This window comes from Triticum aestivum, chromosome 5A (assembly GCF_018294505.1).
Source record: "Triticum aestivum cultivar Chinese Spring chromosome 5A, IWGSC CS RefSeq v2.1, whole genome shotgun sequence".
NCBI classification, from domain to species: domain Eukaryota; kingdom Viridiplantae; phylum Streptophyta; class Magnoliopsida; order Poales; family Poaceae; genus Triticum; species Triticum aestivum.
The window spans coordinates 159,779,679-159,786,387 of record NC_057806.1 but is presented as its reverse complement, the minus strand read 5'-3'; positions in this window follow the sequence as shown (position 1 = coordinate 159,786,387).

Below are 6,709 nucleotides of genomic sequence, written 5' to 3'. Positions count from 1 at the left end.
GGAGTAGAACAATGTCTCCGGTTTTCCAATATGGATGCATTACCACGAGAAGCAAGAACTTGTTAATTTGAATGGTTCCATTTTTGCGAGAAATGCAGTACCTTGCAATCACTTTGGCGTTATTAGCAGACACAAGTGTAATTCGACCAGCCGAGAAATCGATCCAGGAACGGCTACAGGGGCAATTTCTGTTGACATGTATAATAAAAAACAATTGTAACATATCGTTGAAGATATATATAGTTTATGAGCATCAACATTAAAATAAGACTTTTTACCAGCGCTTTGTGCACACATTTGGTCTTGTTCAGTGTGTGTATCAAAGGTCTAATTAATCCCATCCAAAATCCAGCGTTCATAGGCTGTGCTATCTCTGTCAGATTATCAACAAAGTTTATGACATGCTTCAAGTCCTTCCAGTGAAATTTGGATGCTTAGTAACATACAGATTGTTCACTATGCATCCAACATATCCTGCTTAAAAGGTGGAAAGGTATTATTTATTCAGAACATGGCAGAAGAATATATAGTGCACATAAATTGGTAAACAGAGTTTGTTATTGCCTAGGAACGGAGTCAAAATATGATATCACAATTGGTTGCTTAAATAGGGATCAATTGGTTGCTTAAATAGTAATATGACAACATGGAGAAAGTTGAAAGGACACTAACCTCGATCAGACTTTGATCGGCGGATGTCGTTGGGGAAGTAAACATCCATGTTAATTAGACCAGGCTATGGTGCACGCACTAGAATTATATTGCCAGTTTTCAGTTCATAATACTTAGACATTTTTCTCCAAAGGTCCGTATTAAAATAGGAGTGACCATCTTTATCAAGTTTTACGCTAACCGTCATTGTAAATCCCTGTTGCGTTGTCAATATGACATCCTGGGAGTCATCAGCAAAGTAAAGCCCAAGATTTCCTTCTACTCCAGTTCTTGCAAAGCAAGGGATGTACTGCTTGAAATGAAAATTAAGATCATAAATTAGATATATTGAAATAACCGAGCAAGATGCAAATATGGGAGTAACTGATAGAACATATCCATATATAGATGCAAGCAAAGTACAAAAATATAGAATTAAAAATAGATAATGTAACAAACATTTGATGCAAATATATAGATAATGTAGCAACAGACGGTATATGTTCACAAATTTAGACCATGCCGACCGTGGTAGGTTGAGATTGAACATACTGAGCGCTCCCTGAAGTCATCCAGAATGGTGAGATAGAACTTCGTTTCCGACTGGCCACGACTATAGTTACCTGATTTGTGCTCGCACCGTGCACACATGAATGAACACCCACGAATCAGCTAGAACAAAAATGATTCCATGGCAATTTCCACCGGTTAATTAACAGCGACGGACGGACTACGATAAGAGATGTGTGAATATTTTGCTAATTAAGTAGATTACCTCATGAGAAAAATCCCCGGCCCAATCCCGTAGAAACCCCCAGTCGAACAGAGTCTAGAATGTCATTGCAGATAGGCGGCAAAAAGCGATGGAGGAGAAATCCAATGCCGTTTGGAGCATGACCTACGCCCACTGCCAACAGCCGTCGAGCTTAGGGTGTAGAGTTACAGAGGAGTCCGCGGCGAGTGAGTGGGGACGAAGTGGGCGAGGATTTTCTTTTCCTTTTGCATGTGTGAGTGAACACGCACGGTTCGCAGAGGCAACGGAGATGAATCATGTGCGATAGTAAATCACCGAGATTGAATGAGAATCCAAATTTCCTTTGTCCTTCATCCATGAGTTTTTTTCTACGATGAACACAAACCCTACTAATAACCGTGCTCAAATTCAAAAATTGGTGCATGATACGTCCATTTTGCAATATCTAGGGGATTATTTTCATTTTGTAGGCATTAATGCACGTAATACAAATTCAAAAATTGGTGCATGATACGTCCATTTTGCATCATCCTTTTATATCGATATTTATTGCATTATGGGTTGTTCTTACACATAATGTCACAATACTTATGCCTATTCTCTCTTATTTTACAAGGTTTACATGAAGAGGGAGAATGCCGGCAGCTGGAATTCTGGGCTGGAAAAGGAGCAAATATTAGAGACCTATTCTGCACAACTCCAAAAGTCCTGAAACTTCACGGGAGCACGTTTTGGAATGTATAAAAAATACTGGTGAAAAATCAACTAGAGGGGGCCCACACCCTGGCCACGAGGGTGGGGGCGCGCCCTACCCCCTGGGCGTGCCCCCTGTCTCATGGGCCCCCTGGCAGGCCTCCGGTGCCCATCTTCTGCTATATGAAGTCTTTCGTCTGAGAAAAAATCATAAGCAAGCTCACGGGACGAAACTGCGCCGCCACGAGGCGGAACCTTAGCGGAACCAATCTAGGGCTCCGGCGGAGCTGTTCTACCGGGGAAACATCCCTCCGGGAGGGGGAAATCATCACCATCGTCATCACCATCGATCCTCTCATTGGGAGGGGGTCAATTTCCATCAACATCTTCACCAGCACCATCTCATCTCAAACCCGAGTTCATCTCTTGTATCCAATCTTTGTCTCAAAACCTCAGATTGGCACCTGTGGGTTGCTAGTAGTATTGATTACTCCTTGTAGTTGATGCTAGGTTGTTTACTTGGTGGAAGATCATATGTTCATATCCTTTATGCATATTAATACCCCTATGATTATGAACATGAATATGATTTCTGAGTAGTTACGTTTGTTCCTGGGGACATGGGAGAAGTCTTGCTATAAGTAGTCATGTGAATTTGGTATTCGTTTGATATTTTGATGAGATGTATGTTGTCTCTCTTCTAGTGGTGTCATGTGAACATCGAATACATGACACTTCACCATTGTTTGGGCCTAGAGGAAGGCATGGGAAGTAATAAGTAGATGATGGGTTGCTAGAGTGACAGAAGCTTAAACCGTAGTTTATGAGTTGCTTCGTAAGGGGCTGATTTGCATCCATATGTTTCGTGTTATGGTTAGGTTTACCTTAATACTTCTTTTGTAGTTGTGGATGCTTGCAAGAGGGGTTAATCATAAGTGGGATTCTTGTCCAAGGAAGAGTAGTACCCAAGCACCGGTCCACCCACATATCAAATTATTAAAGTACCGAACGCGAATCATATGAACGTGATGAAAACTAGCTTGACGATAATTCCCATGTGTCCTCGGGAGCGCCTTCCTTTATGTAAGAGCTTGTCCAAGCTTGTATTTTGCTACAAAAAGGATTGGGACATCTTGCTGCACCTTATTTACTTTTGTTACTTTTTACCCGTTACAAATTACCTTATCACGAAACTATCTGTTACCGATAATTTTAGTGTTTGCAGAGAATACCTTACTGAAAAATGCTTATCATTTCCTTCTGCTCCTCGTTGGGTTCGACACTCTTAGTTATCGAAAGGACTACAATAGATCCCCTATACTTGTGGGTCATCAAGACTCTTTTCTGGCGCCGTTGCCGGGGAGTGAAGCGCCTTTGGTAGGTGGAATTTAGTAAGGAAAAATTTATATAGTGTGCTAAAATTTACTATCACTTGTTACTATGGAACATAATCCTTTGAGGGGCTTGTTCGGGGTATCTTCACCCCGACCAGTAGAGCAAAGAGTCACTCCTCAACCTACTGAACCTACTGAAAATGTTTACTTTGAAATTCCTTTGGGTATGATAGAGAAACTGCTAGCTAATGCTTTCACAGGTGATGGAACATTACATCCCGATTTGCACCTAATCTATGTGGATGAAGTTTGTGGATTATTTAAGCTTGCAGGTATGCCCGAGGATGTTATCAAGAAGAAGCTCTTCCCTTTATCTTTGAAGGGAAAGTCATTGACATGGTTTAGGCTATGTGATGATATGGGATCATGGAACTACAAACGATTGAAATTTGAATTTCACGAGAAGTTATATCCTATGCATCTAGTTCATCGTGATCGTAATTATATATATAATTTTTGGCCTCGCGAAGGAGAAAGAATCGCTCAAGCTTGGGGGAGGCTTAAGTCAATGTTATATTCATGCCCCAATCATGAGCTCTCAAGAGAAATTATTATTCAAAAAAATTATGCTCGATACTTCTTGTACTGGTTCTTTTATGATGAAGACTATTGAATTCAAATGAGATTTATTGGAAAGAATTAAACACAACTTTGAAGATTGGGACCTCGACAAAGGTAAGGAGTCAGGTATAACCCCTAAGTTTGATTGTGTTAAATCTTTTATGGACACCGATGTTTTCCATGAATTTAGCACTAAATATGGACTTGACTCTGAAATAGTAGCTTCTTTCTGTGAATCCTTTGCTACTCATGTTGATCCCCTAAGGAGAAGTGGTTTAAATATAATCCTCCCATTGAAGTAAAAGTAGTTGCACCTATTAAAGTTGAAGAAAAGACTATCACTTATAGTGTTGATCCTGTTGTTCCTACCGCTTATACTGAGAAACCACCTTTCCCTGTTAGAATAAAGGATCATGCTAAAGCCTCAACTGTGGTTCGTAAGAGTAATACTAGAACACCTACACCCCCTGAGAAAATTAAAGTTGAACCTAGTATTGCTATGGTTAAAGATCTCTTGGCCGATAATATTGATGGGTATGTTATTTACTTCTGTGATGAAGCTGCTAGAATTGCTAGACCCGATTCTAAAAATAAACATAGACTTCTTGTAGGCATGCATGTTATTTCTGTTAAAATAGGAGATCATTGCTATCATGGCTTATGTGATATGGGTGCTAGTGCTAGTGCAATACCTCATTCCTTATGCAAATAAATTATGCATGATATTGCACCTGCTGAGATAGAGGAAATTGATGTTACAATTAAGCTTGCCAATAGAGACACTATTTCACCAGTTGGGATTGTTAGAGATGTTGAAGTCTTGTGTTTGCAAGTTAAATATCCTGCTGATTTTCTTGTTCTTGGTTCCCCACAAGATAACTTTTGTCCCATTATATTTGGTAGACCCTTCTTGAATACTGTTAATGCTAGGATAGATTGCAAAAAGGATGTTGTTACTATTGGTTTGGGGGATATGTCTCACGAGTTTAATTTTGCTAAATTTCATAGACAACCCCATGATAAAGAATTGCCTAGTAAATATGAAATTATTGGTGTTGCTTCTATTGTCGAGCCTCCTAATGACCCTTTAGAACAATATTTGCTCGATCATGAAAATGATATGTTTATGAATGAAAGAAGGGAAATAGATGAAGTATTCTTTAAACACGGACCTATTTTGAAACACAACTTGCCTGTTGAAATCCTAGGGGATCCTCCTACACCCAAGGGTGATCCCGTGTTTGAGCTTAAACCATTACTTGATACTCTTAAATATGCTTATCTTGATGAGAAAAAGATATATCCTGTTATTATAAGTGCTAACCTTTCAGAGCATGAAGAAAAGAAATTGTTGAAAACTCTGAAGAAGCACCGTGCAGCTATTGGATACACTCTTGATGATCTTAAGGGCATTAGTCCCACTCTATGCCAGCACAAAATAAAATTGGAGAAAACGCGAAACCGGTTGTTGATCACCGACGATGGTTAAATCGTAAGATGAAAGAAGTGGTAAGAAAAGAAATACTAAAACTTCTGGAGGCAGGTATAATTTATCCCGTTGCTGATAGTCAGTGGGTAAGTCATGTCCATTGTGTCCCTAAGAAGGGAGGTATTACTGTTGTTCCTAATGATAAAGATGAATTGATCCCACAAAGAATTGTTACAGGTTATAGAATGGTAATTGATTTCCGCAAATTAAATAAAGCTACTAAAAAGGATCATTACTCTCTACCTTTTATTGATCAAATGCTAGAGAGATTATCCAAACATACACATTTTTGCTTTCTAGATGGTTATTCTGGTTTCTCACAAATACCTGTGTCAAAAGAGGATCAAGAAAAGACCACTTTTACTTGCCCTTTCGGTACCTTTTCTTATAGATGTATGCCTTTTGGCTTATGCAATGCACCTGCCTCTTTTCAAAGATGTATGACTGCTATATTCTCTGACTTTTGTGAAAAGATTGTTGAGGTTTTCATGGATGATTTCTCCGTATATGGAACTTCTTTTGGTGACTGCTTAAGCAACCTTGATCGAGTTTTGCAGAGATGTGAAGAAACTAATCTTGTCTTGAATTGGGAGAAGTGCCACTTTATGGTTAATGAAGGTATTGTCTTGGGGCATAAAATTTCTGAAAGAGGTATTGAAGTTGATAAAGCTAAAGTTGATGCTATTGAAAAGACGTCGTGTCCGAAGGACATTAAAGGTATAAGAAGTTTCCTTGGTCATGCCGGTTTTTATAGGAGGTTCATTAAAGACTTCTCAAAAATTTCTAGGCCTCTAACTAATCTCTTACAAAAAGATGTTCCTTTTGTCTTTGATGATGATTGGGTAGAAGCATTTGAAATACTTAAGAAAGCCTTGATTTCTGCACCCATTGTTCAGCCTCCTCATTGGAATTTGCCCTTTGAAATTATGTGTGATGCTAGTGATTATGCTGTAGCGACTGTTCTTGGACAATGAGTTGATAAGAAATTAAATGTCATCCAATATGCTAGTAAAACTCTAGACAGTGCCCAAAGAAATTATACTACTACTGAAAAAGAATTTTTAGCAGTTGTATTTGCTTGTGATAAGTTCAGACCTTATATTGTTGATTCTAAAGTAACTGTTCACACTGATCATGCTGCTATTAAATATCTTATTGAAAAGAAAG